The sequence below is a fragment of the Oncorhynchus mykiss genome, chromosome 8, assembly GCF_057628025.1.
Source record: "Oncorhynchus mykiss isolate SJ-2025 chromosome 8, ASM5762802v1, whole genome shotgun sequence".
Taxonomy (NCBI): Eukaryota; Metazoa; Chordata; class Actinopteri; order Salmoniformes; family Salmonidae; genus Oncorhynchus; species Oncorhynchus mykiss.
The window spans coordinates 48,182,694-48,195,974 of record NC_143029.1 but is presented as its reverse complement, the minus strand read 5'-3'; the positions used below and the strand labels follow the sequence as shown (position 1 = coordinate 48,195,974).

The following is a 13,281-nucleotide window of genomic DNA, read 5'->3' as shown; positions in this document are numbered from 1 at the left end:
TAAAATCACCATGCTCAATCCCAAGCGTCGGCTGGAGTGGTGTAAAACTCGCCGCCATTGGACTCTGAAGCAATGGAAACGCGTTCTCAGGAGTGATTAGTGAAGCTTCACCATCTGGCAGTCCGACGGATGAATCTGGGTTTGGCAGATGCCAGGAGAACACTACCTGCCCCATTGCATAGTGCCATCTGTAAAGTTTGGTGGAGGAAGAATAATGGTCTGGGGCTGTTTTTCATGGTTCGGGCTAGGCTCCTTAGTTCTTCTGAAGGTAAATCTTAACGCTACAGCATACAATGACAGTCTAGACGATTCTGTGCGTCCGACTTTGTATTAGCATGGCCCTCCTGTTTCAGCATGGCAATGCCCCCGTGCACAAAGCGAGATCCATATAGAAATTGTTTGTCGAGATCGGTGTGGAAGAACTTGACTGGCCTGCACAGAGCCCTGACCTCAATCCCATCGAACACCTTTGGGATGAATTGGAATGCTGACTGCGAGCCAGGCCTAATCACCCAACATCAGTGCCCAACCAACTAATGCTCTTGTGGCTGAATGGAAGCAAGTCCCTGCAACAATGTTCCAACATCTAGTGGAATGCCTTCCCAGAAGACTGGAGGCTGTTATAGCAGCAAAAGGAGACCAACTCCGTATTAATGCCCATGATTTTGGAATGAGATGTCCAACGACCAGGTGTCTACATACTTTTGGTCATGTAGTGTATGTATATAGGCTACCCAATACCCGATTCTTGAATATTTAACGGGATAGTTTGAGATTTTGGCAATTTAGCCCTTTTCTACTTATCCAGAGTCAGATGAATTCATGGATACCATTTTTATGTTTCTGCGTGCAGTTTGAAGGAAGTTGAAGCTAGTTTGCGAGCCTAACTAGCCTTAGTGCAATAACTGGAAGTCTAACGCTAGTTAGCAACTTCCTTCAAACTGTACGCAGAGACATAAAAATGGTATCCATGAATTCTGGGTAAGTAGAAAAAGGGCTTAATTGCTATTCCTTTAATCTTAGTAGGCCTACAACTGCTCCATCATAACCCAAAAGGTTGTGTCTTATAGAGGCCTATGTCTAAAAATGATCATGTTGAGCTCATTCACTGTCAGTACTTTTGGAGCTCCATCTATGAATTTGAGAGTGGTTACGTATTCCTTCCCAACCCAATCCCTCAGTGTAATAGCAAAAAAGTGATGGAGTTTGGCTTATTATAGCATTGCTTCAGTATAAAAAAAAACATACACGAAATGTGCACTCGTAGGCCTACATACAGTATTATTAGAATATATTCTTATTTTAGCACAAGGCATTGCTGCAAATTTAAAAGTTGAAAGGCCTACAATATCAGTGGAGAGAGACGTAGGCTATTGATGGGACATCAATTCAATTGACATGGTTTAGAAATGCCTACAAAAAGTTCTCTAAAACCAAATGAAGTTAAGCTAAATTAAGATAATGGATTAAAATAGGCTTAATTTTCTAAAGACATCTCCACGTGTTCGGGAAAAACATGCCTGTTTCACAATTCACTGTTGCAAAAAAAAACACCTTCGAACATGAATGCAACTGCAAGTCCTTATAACATTTTAGACTAATGAATTAGAATGGTCAAAGATTAGCCTACATTTATAGTGCATTAATGAATTAGGCTAATTAATGAATTATGGGAGAAAAATTACTTCATAATGATCATGATTTGGATTAGGATTTTGAAAGCTTTTTTTTGAAAACACAAGGCCAGACTAGACTGCTTTGAGAGCAGTGTGCACATTAATTCCTGCAATTACACATAATTTCACTTTGAAATAAAGGCTGCATGAATAGGCATCATAGCCGTAGGAAGTAGGGGTTGGCCCCCCCCCCCCCCCCACACACACACACACACACACTACTTCCTGCGGCTATGATTTGCGTAGTTCACATTGGCTATGATGCCTATTCATGCAGTCATTGTTTCAAAGTGAATTACCCAAAATTGACTGTTTAACTAGGCTATAGAATAGATCATAGTAGGCAACAATGCATCTAATATCCTGTATACTTTGATATGTGTCCCATAGTGTGGCATCTTATTTATTTCATTCATTAACAAGCCGATGTGAATCAAGATTTCAACCCAGGGCTTTTTTTCAGTTAGGCCTTAGTGCATTTCAAGCTAAAAATATACCTCAAAGCCGACAAGGAGCTTTTAAAACATCTCAAATATCCCAGGGATACATTTGTAAACAGGTAGGCTACAATCCAGATTAGAGCACCATTAAAACTGTGGATAGTGTATTTGCACATTATACACACATTTTCATTTGAAAACTATTCTTCACTGATGTTGAATATATTTTTTGAATAAGAGGTTAATGAATGGTACTGCAACACTCAGTCTCATGAATAAGGTGTTACTGTTATGAAGAGAGGAAGGCTACACACCACTCTCTCACTCTCACATTTTACCTAGTTATTTTCAGATGATCTCGTTTGGCTCTTTTGCCGCTTTGGCAACTGTGTGTTTTCTATCCTAGTTCGCTCCTCTCCCTTTAGGCTTTACAGACGCTCCTCACCCCTTGGCTGAAACCCTTCTAATTTAGTGTGCCCTGCATGTACAACCCATGTGGTATTCCTGGTCTGTCAGCCTTTGGAACTGCCAATCTGCGGTCAAGAAAGCTGAGTTCATCTCAAACTATGCTGCCCTTCAGTCTCTTGACTTTTTAGCCGTGACGGAGACATGGGTCACCCCAGAGAATACTGCTACTCCAGCTGGTCTCGCTTAATCTGAGTATGTTTTCTCTCATAGTTTGTTAGCATCTGGTCGCCTCGGTGGTGGTAAAGGGCTACTCATTTCTCCTAAATGGAGATTTTCTCTTTTCTCCCTCTCACCTGTCCATCTCATTTGAATTCCATGCTGTCACCTTCATTTGTCCACTCAAGCTTAACATTGTTGTCATCTATCGCCCACCAGGTGCCTTTTAGAGCAGGGTTTACCAAACACGGTCCTCGGGACCCCAAGGGGTGCACGTTTTGGTTTATGCCCTAGTACTACACAGCTGATTAAAATAATCAACTAATCATCAAGCATTGGTCATTTGAATCAGCTGTGTAGTGTTAGGGCATAAACCACATTTTGGAAACGCTGCCTTAGAGAGTTCCTCAATGAGCTTGACACACTGATAAGCTAATTTCCTGTCGATGGCTCACCGATCTTTGTACTTGGCGACTTCAACCTTCTGACATCTGCCTTCGATTAATTTCTTTCCAACTCTCTCTTTCTCCTCCTTGCCTCCTTTGACCTCAGTCCCCTCCCACTCACAAGGAAGGCTCACGCTTGACCTCCTCTTTACTGGAGGCTGTTCCTTTTCTGTTTCCCCGTCCTCCAACCCTAGCCACGCAGTTCCTACCCAGATTGTCAACTGCCATCGCAATCTTCGCACTCTTTCCTACTACTCTCTCGTCCTATCATATATCCATTCTGCTAAATCCTTGTCCCTCCTGTCTCCTGATTATGCCTCTTCAACCCTACTCTCCTCCCTTTCCACATCCTATGACTTGCACAGAACAGGGCCGTGGGCAGCTGAGCGAAAATGGAGGAAAACTAAACTTCCGGAGGACCTATCATCCTTCCACTCCCTCCTCTATAACCTCCCCTTTCTCTGTATCTGCTGCCAAACTACTTTCTATCACTACATTTCAAGCTTTTCTGCCTCTAACCCCAGGAAACTCTTTCCCACCTTCTCCTCCCTTCTTAATCCTCCACCCCCACCCCCTTCCGTGTCCCTCCTCCCTTTCTGCGGATGACTTCGTCAACCACTTTGAAAATAAGGTTGAAAACATCCGCTCCTCATTCACTCAGCCTGTTGAGTCCACTTGTCCCACTCACACAGAACTACCCTACGCCTTGACCTCTTTCGCCCCTCTCTTTCTAGATGAAATCATGCAACTAGTAAGGTCTGGCCGCCTGACAATCTGCCCGCTCGAACCCATCCCATCCTCCCTTCTCCAGACCAACTCTGGAGTCTTTCTCACTTCCCTCATCAACTCATCCCTGACCCCTCTAACTCCAAAATGGACCGAGTTGCTCCCTCACTCAAGAAACCAACACTCCACTCCTCTGACGTCAAACACAACAGACCGGTATCCCTTTCCAAAACACTTGGGTGTGCTGTCTGACCAACTCTCTCACTATCTCTCTCAGAATGATCTTCTTGACCCTAACCAGTCAGGCTTGAAGATTGCTCTTCTCTGTGTCATGTAGGCTCTCCGCACTGCCAAAGCTGACTCTCTCCTCTGTTCTCATCCAAATCCTCCGCTGCTTTTGACACGGTGAATTGCATTCTAAATTGAAGATCACGATTAGGTGATTATTGGAGTCAGGTGTATTAGCTGGGGCTGGGGCAAAACTGTGACATCAATCAGGCCCTTGAGGACTTGAATTGCCCACCCCTGCTCTACAACATCTGTAGAGTACAACTCTACCTTACACAGGAAGCGCCACAGGTCCTAATCCAGGAACTTATCATCTCCTGTCTTGACTACTGCAACTCGCTGTTGGCTTGGCTCCATGCCAGTGTCATCAAACACCTGCAATTTGTCCAGAACATTGCAGCCCGCCTGGTGTTCAGCTTTTCCAAGTTCTCCCATGTCAACTCCTCCGCACACTCCACTGGCTTCCAGTCAAAGCTTGCATCCACTACAAGACCATGGTACTTGCCTATGGAGCAGCAAGAGGATCTGCCTCTCCCTACCTTCAGGCTATGCTCAATCCCTACACCCCAACCAGAGCAATCCGTTCTGCCACCTCTGGTCTCTTGGCAGCTACCACTCATCCTAGTCCAAGCTCTTCTCTGCCCTGGCACCCCAATGGTAGAACCAGCTTCGCCTTCAAGCTAGGACAGAAGAGTCCCAGCCAAGACCCTAACACTGGGATAGAGTTTCACATTTCAGCAAGACAAATGGCCTAAAATGCAAGACCAAAGCTACACTGGAATGGCTTACCAAAAAAGATGTTGAATGTCCCTGGGTTGCCTTGTCTAAATTAGGAAATTCCACCAATTTTGAAATAGCAACCAAAGATTTGTATAACTAAACCAAGATAGTTCATCTGGGTTGTTTACCCAGATGAAAATGAAGCATAGTGGGCAGTACAAAAAAGGTGGGCAAAGCCAAGCGCGAGATCCAATTGTATCATATATTTGCATATTTTCATTAGGGAACGCCTCCTCTGTGAAGTGCGCATGTGCACAAACTGAAGTCGACCTTGCACTCTTTCTAAACAACGCAATTTTGGGAAACTTTGGCCAAGCCTACAAAACGTAGTGCACTGTGTAACAGATTTTCGTTTTTGGAACAAACATTTATTGAGATCAGGTGTTTCATCAATATATTTTTTTTGCAGAATGTCGGTCTAGTTTCCATCCTCTCCCACTACCCACGTCTCGACTTCCCCTCACTACCATATTTGATGGTGAGAAAACGTTCTAAAAAGATGCTTCAACTTTATGCCACTGTCTGGGGTTCCCCTTATGTCTGTGTAGCAACTTTGATGAAAAATGCCCCCAATTTATTCTACAAAATCAATGTCACCCCCCACAAAATGTTGTGACATGTAATATAGAAGCAATTTTATAAAGATTGACAACATTTGTATCTGTTCGACAGGGGTTTATTGCGACAAACGATGATGGAAACTGTGTTTTTCGAATAAATGATGATTGCCGAATACAGGTCCACTCTACATTTGAATTCTAAATGCCCACTGCTTGCAAAATAAAACATTTCAACTATAAAAATGTTTCTTTGCAGGCTCCTTGTCCTGACATTCCATAATGCCTGAATTGCCTCGCTTTGCTTTTCCGTTAGGCTAACAAGTTTCACCATCCAATTATTTCAGATCTACAGGAGTGCAAGTTTCATCATAGTACTGAGTAGCCTAAGCATTCGATAGTGCATGCCCATGTGCGCTAGATCCGTGGCGGTGCATTAGCACATGATAATTATTAGAATATGGCAAATATTAGTAAATTATTGTATTCTATCCATGGTGGCTTTCACGTGCTGCCTGACACATGGTCATACAGATTATCGCCAATTTTTATTAATGCGCAACCACTACATTTTTATTAGGCTCTGCGTTCTTCTATGATGATATCATGGAGGTCCGCAAACTATCGTTTAAGAGCTTGCCGCCACCTACTGTGCTGGAATGTACAATCAATCATGATCTGCCCAATTCTGTACCACCATGGTAATAAAACTCTAAACCAAATAAATCCGAACTTCTACCACACCCTCCTCCAAAAACCCCTCCCCAACCCCATTAAACTTGATCTATATCATGCTGAAACACTCCGCCCTTAGGATTGTTCAACATGCCAACAACCATTTCAACAGTAACATCTGTTACCCCCAATATTTATTTTGCCGTCTCCACAATAACCTTCAATCTGGCATTTCTGCTTTCCACAACCTGAGTCGTATTGATAACCTTACCAATAAAAGCTATGAAGTCAACTTTATTCATTATCAAAGTGTCCTTTGACACAACACATTCATGAGCACAAGATTTCTGAACAGGCCTCGAAACCATGCCAGGACTATCAGAAGCACCAGCCCCGACAGTAGGTCCACTTACTACAGGCACATCAATGTAAGCTCCATCAGTCCATGCTGTAGTTCTACCAATCTATTTTACGGCCTCTGCATACGATACATCATGACTGATCCTATATCTCTTAGCCACTCTCTGTACCTGGCATCCACCAAATGCTGCACTGTGTTCTCCCCCACAATTACAACACTTAACCTTCACATTGCTTCCACATTCACCGTAATCATGTGCCCCTCCACACTTGGCACATCTTTTATTTCCTTTACACTGAGCAGCTACATGTCCCTTTTAAAACACTGCAGAGGATATGGGACAAATTCTCTTAACATTGAAACTAAGGAATTCTATCTGTACTTTTCCCGGAAAGACGTTCTCAAACCTCAGCATCACTGATAAGCTTTCACTTCTTTGTCCTTCTTTCCTACTGATGAAACCTTTTGGCCTCAATCACTCTGCCTCCCTTCACATTTTCTTTAATATCTAGTGGACATAGATATTGGGACCCCAGTGATGACTCCTCAATCTAGCATAAGCACCAGGGACCTGCCTTTTTAATCTTCTTCCCATCAAGTGTTTTCCATTTTCAGAATCTTCTCTTGCTGAGCCTGGCTACCACACAATATTAACAACCTACCATGTCCAATGAACCAAGCTAATATCACTTCACCTACCTCTTTATCTACAGCCTTAGTTAGTCGGATAGGGTGTAAAGTGAGGCCCTGTGGTCTCATCAAACACTATCACCACTTTCCACTCCGACACATCATTACTCTTGCTTCCTACCTTGGCCCTCTTTATGCTTTCTTTACTTTATCCTGATCTTTCCACTACCGACCATTCCGGTCCTTCACCCTCATCCTCCCGCTTCATACCATTACAACTGACTCACATATTGTTCTCATTCCAGCACAGCAGTTGGTTGCTTCACCAACTTTTTCTCCATTTCCTCCACGCTACTCGCCGGTGTTTGGGAAAGGGTTATGTCATTTCAGCCAGCTGTTTTTGACAAAAAAATAGTTACATGGAAATGCGCCCTAGCAAGCAAGCAATTGTCACATCTATTTTCCATGCAAACTTTCTAAATGTCGAAAAAAAACAAAAAAATCACTAGACAAGTTAATGGAAACATAGCTACTGACACCTGCTATTAAAAGCAGTTCTTTCAATAATTTGGTCAGAGGGACCAAACCTTTGTTCAAAAAGCCATTCAATTTACCAGCCAATCAGGATTCAGAGCCAATCGGTGCAATTAACATTGTAGCTATGGTATTGCCTGGATGATGATTGGTTAAAATTAACTTGGTTTATTCAATAAATAAGAAATAAAGACTCCAGCCACCCAAGTCAATGACTCCAGCCACCCAAGTGTTATGTTATTATGGCGACTAGAGAGACTGGGTGTAGTAGGGATATTCTGCTTGGTCCAAGACGACTTGGGAGTGGGTGGGAATGAAAAAGTAGACCAGGTAGCCAAAAGGGCTTGAAAAAAAAGAGACACTACCTGACCAAAAGTATGTGGACACCTGCTTTATGCATGGACCTCGCTTTGTGCACAGGGGCATTGTCATGCTGAAACAGGAAACGGCCTTCCCCAAACTGTTGCCACAAAGTTGGAAACACAGAATCGTCTAGAATGTCATTGAACAACGTAGCATTACAATTTCCCGTCACTGGAACTAAGGGGCAGCTCCAGACCATTATTCCTCTTCCACCAAACTTTACAGTTGGCACTAGCATTCAGGCAGGTAGCGTTCTCCTGCCATCCACCAAACCCAGATTCGTCCATCGGACTGCCAGATGGTGAAGCGTGATTCATCACCAGAGAACGCATTTCCACTGCTCCAGAATCCAATAGCGGCTTGCTTTACACCACTCTAGCTAATGCTTGGCATTGTGCATGGTGATCTTAGACTTGTATGGCTGCTCAGCCATGGAAACCCATTTCATGAAGCTCCCGACAAACAGTTATTGTGCTGACATTGCTTCCAGAGGCAATTTGTAACTCGGTAGTGAGTGTTGCAACCAAGGACAGGCGATTTTTACACGCTACGCACTTCAGCAATCAGTGGGTCTGAACACTTATGTAAATGTAATATTTCTGTTTTTTACAAAATGCCTAACAACCTGATTTTACTTTTCTTGATAGGGATGTGTGTATAGATTGATGAAAAAAGCAACAATTTAATAAATTTTAGAATAAGGCTGTAACGTAACAAAATGTAGAAAAGGTCTAGGGGTCTGAATAGTTTCCAAATGCACTGTAAAGGAACAAGATCATCCACATGTATTGATTACACTTTTACTAATACTGTAGATCTTTGTTCTAAAGCTGTATTCGTATCCATTCGATGGAGTGATCACAATGAAGTGGCTATATCAAAAGTTCCAAAAGCTGGGCTAAAATAGTGTATAGGTGTGCTGTGACACTTATTTGGATGATGTTACAAATATTTGTTGGTCTGATGTGATTAAAAAGGAGCATACAGACGCTGCACTGATGAATTTATAAAATTAATTCTTCACATTTTTGATAAACTTGCACCTGTTAAGAAACTGACTGTTGGAACTGTTAAGGCTCCATGGATTGATGTGGAATTGAAAAACTGTATGGTTTAAAGAGATGGGGCAAAAGGAGTGGCTAATAAGTCCGGCTGCACATCTGACTGTCTGACTTACTGCAAATTGAGAAATGATGTGACTAAACTCAACAAAAAGAAGAAGAAACTGTATTATGAAGCCAAGATCGATGATATAAAGACTGATGGAAAAACAACTTTGGATTACTTTAAATTAAATTATGGGCAGAAAGACAAATTAAACTCACAAAGCCATTTGATGTTGCCAAATATTTGAATGATTACTTTATTGGCAAAATGGGCAAACTTACGCAGGAAATGACAACAACTCATGCACAAACAAACTAATAATGAAAGAAAAGCATTGCAAGTTAGAATTTTGTAAAGTTAGTGCGGGAGAGGTGGAAAATGTATTGTTATTGATCAATAATGACGAACCTGGCATTGACCCCGGAGATGGAAAGATACTGAGGACGATAGCTGACTCAATAGCAACTCGTATCTGTCATATCTTTAATCTGAGCCTAGAGGAAAGTCTTCGTCCTTAGGCCTGGAGGGAAGCAAAAGTCATTCCGCTGCCCAAGAGTGGTAAAGCAGCCTTTACGGGTTCTAACAGCAGACCTACTGCCAGCTCTCAGCAAACTGTTGGGAAAAAATTGTGTTTGACCAAATACAATACTATTTCTTTGTAAACAAATTAACAACAGACTTTGAGCATGCTTGTTGAGAAGGGCACTCAACATGTACTGTACTGACACAAATGACTGATGATTTGTTGAAAGAAAATGATAAGAAGAAGATTAGATTTCAGTGCAGCATTTTACAAAATTGACCATAGCCTGTTGTTTAGAAAACAAAAGTGTTATGGCCTTTCAGAGCTATCTATCTAATAGAACTCGAATAGAACTTTCTTTAATGGAAGCTTCTCTAATGTCAAACATGGAAAGTGGGGAGTACCGCAGAGCTGCTCCTTACTCTTTTCTATTTTTACCAATGACCTGCCTGCCACTGGCATTAAACAAAGCACGTGTGTCCATGTATGCTGATGATTCAACCATATACGCATTAGCAACCACAGCTAATGGAGTCATTTAAACCCTTAACAAAGAGTTGCAGTCTGTTTTGGCATTCAGGTCAAATAATTCAATATTGGTTTCATCAGACCAGAGAATCTTGTAATAAACTGGTCCTGAACATCTCTAAAACTAATAGCATTGTATTTGGTAAAAATCATTCCCTAAGAATCTGGTAATGAATGGTGTGGCTGTTGAACAAGTTGAGGAGACACAATGACTTGGTGTTACCTTAGATTGTAACCTGTCATGGTCAAAACACATAGATTCAATGGTTGTAAATATGGGGAGAGGTCTGTCCGTAATAAAGAGATGCTCTGCTTTTTTGACACCACACTCCAAAAAAGCAAGTCCTGCAGGTTCTAGTTTTGTTTTATCTTGATTATTTGTCCAGTCATGCCTAGTTAAGCTGCTGCTGGCCCAGAACAGAGCGACACTGATTACAATGAAAAGCAAGCAAGAGGGCTAATACAAATACTATGCATGCCAGTCTCCCTTGGCGAAGAGTTGAGGAGAGACTGAGTGCATCCCTTTTTTTAAGAAACGTGTTGAAAATTCAGAATTTTTGTATAATCAACTTACACACAGCTCTGACGCACACATTTACCCCACCAGACATGCCACCAGAGTTTTTTTCACAATCCCCAAATCCAGAGCAAATTCAAGAAAGCGTACAGTATTATATAGAGCCATTATTGCATGGAACTCCCTTCCCTCTCATATTTCTCAAATGAACAGCAAATCTGGTTTCAAAAAAACACATAAAGCAACACCTCGCCGCACAACACCTCTCCCCTATTTGATTGAGATTTATGTGTATTAATATGTAAGCTACGTGTGCCTTTTAAAAATGTATGTAGAGTAGTTCTGTCCTTGAGATGTTCTTGTCTATTAATGTTCTGTGCGATGTTATGTTTCATGTTATGTTTCGAACCCAGGAAGAGTAACTGCTGCTTTCGCAAACAGCTAATGGGGATACAATACCAAATAGTTAGCGTCAATTAATGGGCTACTAGTTCATTAACTAGCTAGTTCTATTGAATCTTACAGCTAGCTGCAGACAGTGTGCTAGCAGTAGGCATGTTCTGGTTGAACTATCTCTGCAGGGCATAGGGAACTGTATGCTATACTTTTTTTTTAAACATTCAAATATGTCAAATATTTCTGGAGATATATTGCAATATTTCCTGTTTGTTTTATTTTCAGACCCCCAGCAACTCACTCTCCCTGTGTCTAAAAAGGATGTTCCCTCTGAGCAGCACGGGGAGCAGGAATGTAGTCTTAGTCTGAGGCAGGAGGACCCAGAGAGCACACAGATTAAAGAGGAATATGAGGAGTTCAGGACCAGTAAGGGGAAAGAGCAGCTTCAAGGGCTGGAGCCTGATACTTGAGACTCCACATTTACTCAAAGTGACTGCAATGATAAGGACCCACCTCATCTCTCACATCCTTACCACACACATACTGTGGAGAACAGAGAGTGGGACTGTCTACCCACAAACACAACTGAAGAGGTTAAAACAGAACATGATGGACAGGGCTATAGAGTAACAGAACAAACTAATGACTCGATTTCCCTATCTGCAGTAAATCTGTGCTGTTCTGCAGCTCAATGGGGTGGAAAGTGGAGTACTATTTCCAGAATCTACACTACTTAAATCAAAGTCATGGGGGGAAAAATAAAAACAAATCCCATACCAGGTGTTTGGAAAGACTTGTTTTTATGGGGCATTTTGTTTCATCCATCATGTGCAAGAAGTGTGGAGAAGACTTTGAGTCCACAGAACACATGATCAATCACCTGCAAAGTCACACTACAGAAATATATTATTGTAATGTTTGTAGTAAACACTTCTCCTTTGAGTCTCCTCTAAAACAACAGAGGTGATATCAATGCAAAAAAATGAGGCAAATCCTTCATCCATATGGGACACCTGAATACACATATGAAGATTCACACAAGGGAGAAATTGTATCAGTGCAAAGAATGCGAGAAATGTTTCCCCAGTAAGCATAACCTGTACAGACATATAGCGATTCAGACATATTCTAATTTGAAAATACATAAGACTCACACAGGGGAGAAACGATATCAATGAAAATAATTTGGGAAATGCTTCATTCATAAGGGACACCTGAATACGCATATGATGATTCACACAGGGGAGAAATCGTACCAGTGCAAAGAATGTGAGAAATGATTCAGCTGGAAGGAAAACCTAACCTCACATATGAGGGTTCACACAGGGGTGGAATCATACACGTACCCAGTATGTATAAAATGCTATAACACTGCACAGGTCCTAAAATTGCACACATTTCCCAGTCACCATAAGGAATGTTCACAATAGTAAGAAGTAGGCCTACACATAAAAATTTTAAAAAGTTATCCCATGAGAGCTTTTGTCCGGATCCATTATGGTGTTTTAGGTGCCAAGCTGATGGTCATGTTGCAGCAGTGTGTAGGAGGGATATTCCTAGATGAGAGAAGTGTGCAGGAAGACATGAGAGTATGTGTAGTATATGTGTAAAAAGCTGTGTGTGTTAACTGTAGGGGTACCCATGGTGTTGGAGATCAGAAGTGTCCGGTGAGAGAAAGGCAGTTCGAGGTTGCCAGGGTCAGAGTAGTACAGATGGTGTTGTCTGAGGCAGTGAAGACAGAGTACTGGAAGATGGGTCCAGGGCAAAGGATCCTAAGAGGCTCCCTTGTGAGTAGGCCAAGGCCAATAGAGAATGATAGGAATAACATGTGCTTCAGTAAGGGTTCGTTCAGAAGTGGAACATAAATCACAGAAAATAGATTGTGGTGGCAGCTGCAGAGAAGTACTTGGGTGTAAGATATTTTACTGCAGAAGAGTTACAAGTTGTGTTGAATGATAATGTCCCGCCCTCTCTGGCTTCCGGCTTGGTGTAGGATCAGATAGGGCCAAGTAGTGGACTAGTGGTGAGGTTTTAATAGGTGTAGCGCAGTGTTTCCCACACTTGGTCCTGGGGACCCCAAGGGGTGCACGTTTAGTTTTTTTTCCTAGCA

The 13,281-nt window shown here is 42.1% G+C and overlaps 1 pseudogene; it reads left to right on the top strand.

Moving 5' to 3' along the window:
- Positions 1-11,997: 11,997 nt before the first annotated feature.
- LOC149981671 (zinc finger protein 711-like) lies at positions 11,998-12,601 on the top strand (annotated as a pseudogene).
- Positions 12,602-13,281: the final 680 nt, after the last annotated feature.